Source organism: Canis lupus, chromosome 14, assembly GCF_003254725.2.
Source record: "Canis lupus dingo isolate Sandy chromosome 14, ASM325472v2, whole genome shotgun sequence".
Lineage (NCBI taxonomy): Eukaryota > Metazoa > Chordata > Mammalia > Carnivora > Canidae > Canis > Canis lupus.
The window spans coordinates 56,409,254-56,411,634 of NC_064256.1; the positions used below are offsets into that span (position 1 = coordinate 56,409,254).

Here is a 2,381-nt window from a genome sequence, read left to right on the forward strand (position 1 = left end):
TTTTCTCCTCCTAAAGACAAAAAAATGTTCCAAATCACTGGGTGTTCATCGTAGAAAGAATTCAGCTGTAAGCGAGAGTTACTTTAGTATCTATGGACCATTTCCAGTTCTGAGCCAAGTAGATACACCAGAACTTTCTGGATTGAAAGGGAAGCTATGTGGTTAAGAGTATGTCAGTTTCTTTAAAAATAAAATTCCTAAAAAAAATAAAAAATAAAAAAAATAAAATTCCTACTGGAATTTTTGTTAGGGTTGCTTTAAATCTGTAGATTTAGCAAAAATTGACTCTCATCAATATTAAATCTTACCGCCACTAACAGGCTGTATCTCTACTTAGGTCTTGCTTAATCTGTCAACAATATCCGTATTATTCAGGTATTACATGTGTTATGTATATTCCTAAATATTTCATGTACTTGATACTATGGCAAATGAATTGTTTTCTAATTGCTTATTGGTAGAATATAAAAATACAATGGATTTTTGTACACCGATCTCCTATCCTGGACCTTACTAAATTCACTTAGTTCTAGTAACTCATTTGTAGATTCCTGGGGATTCTCTGTGTATGTGATCTGAAAATAATGACAGTTTAACTTTATCCCCGTATGCAGACCTTTATTTTCTTGCATAGGTAGGCCTGTTTTTAATAAAAAGTGGTGAGAGTATGTGTCCTTGCCTTTTCTTGATTTTAGGGGAATGCATACGTCTTTCCCCATTAATACTATGATGTTGCTTATAGGTTTTTTCCTAGATGTCCTTTATCAGGCTGAGGTAGTTCCCCTCTACTCCTAGTTTGCTGAGAGTATTTGTCATGAATGAGTGTTGCATTTTGTCAATGCCCTTTCTGCATCGTGAGATGACCCTGTATGAGGTAAATATGCTGAATTGTATTGATTGACCCCCCCCTCCCCCCGGCTTTATTGAGATGTAATTGACCTATAACATTGTGAAACTTTAAGGTATGCAGCACGATGACTCAGCACCCGCGTATTGCAAAATGATTATGAGAATCAGATTAACGAACACATCCATCACCTCATGACATTACAATTTTCGTGTGTGTGGTAAGAACTTGTAATATCTACTCTCAGCAACTTTGAAGTATACAGTAAGTATTGTTAACTGGTCACCATGCTGTGCTTACATCCCCAGAACTTATTTATCTTACTGGCAGTTTGTTCCTTTTAACTACCTTCACCCATTTCCCCCCGGCCCCTAACTCCTGCCTCTGGCAACCCAAAATCTGTTCTGTTTACATGAGTTTGTTGTTTATTTTTTTGTTGTTTTTAGATTCCACATATACGGGAGATCACATAGTAGTTGTCTTTCCCCGTCTGACTTACTTCACTTAGCCTAATGCCCTCAAGTTTCTTCCTCCTTGTCACGGATAGCAGTATTTCTTTCTTTGTTAGGACTTAATAAGAGTCCATTGTACATGTATACCACGCTCTCCTTATCCATTCATCCACTGATGAACACTTAAGTCATTTCCAGATCTTAGTTGTTGTTGGTTATTGTTGGAGACCCATTTAATGTGGATGGACGCTCCAGGCCTGGGCAGAGTTGGGGGGTGTCCCAGGATTGGTCAGGCAGGCAAAGTAGGTGGGTCATAGGCCCACACTTGACCCCGGGAAGGGATGTCAGGTAGTTGAAGCTGGCCCAGGCATGCCCAAGGGTAGTACCAGAAGGGTGGCCCAGGCAGGCAGACCCACCAGGGGGCCTGGAGGCCAGCCCTGGAGAAGGTATCTAAGCCAAGGGGTGAGTACCCAGGCCAGAGCCCAGCCCAGAAGGCAGGGGTGGGGCTGGTTGAGAGCTCTCAGAGTCTAGGGACTGGCATCACTAGGGGCCTCCCCGAGCCACTGCTAGAACTCAACATGTGTCTACTGGTTGTACTCAAGTAGCTCCCGGAGGCGGGTGTGGATGTGGCCATTCTTCTCCTCCAGATGGTCTAGACAGGAGTTGATTTGGCCCAACATGGAGTTGATGGCAGCGTATTCTGCTTCCCTGAAGCTGACGTTCTCACCTTCACGGGCTCTCTCCCCCTGGCATGCCTGAGTCCCCACTGGAGCCTGACGTCATGGCCTCCTGCACCACAGGAGCCTCCCAACGATGGAATGTGGGATCCCGGTGCCCATAAGATGGAGGTGACGCATCCATGTATTGTAAACAATGCTGCAATGACCAAGGAGGTGCAGATATCTTTTTGAGCTTATGTTTTTATTTTCTTTGGCTAGGTCACTGGAAGTGAGACTGCTAGGGTGTACGGTTATTTTATTTGGAATTTTTTTTTTTTTTTAAAGAACCTCCATACTGTTTTTTCTAGTGGCCGGACCAGTTCACATTTTTACCAATACAACACAAGGGATATCTTTTCTCTA

General features: G+C 42.8%; 1 pseudogene; it reads right to left on the reverse strand.

The window, feature by feature from the left end:
* Window positions 1–1,826: 1,826 nt before the first annotated feature.
* On the reverse strand, window positions 1,827–2,082 carry LOC112670849 (bublin coiled-coil protein-like; annotated as a pseudogene).
* Window positions 2,083–2,381: the final 299 nt, after the last annotated feature.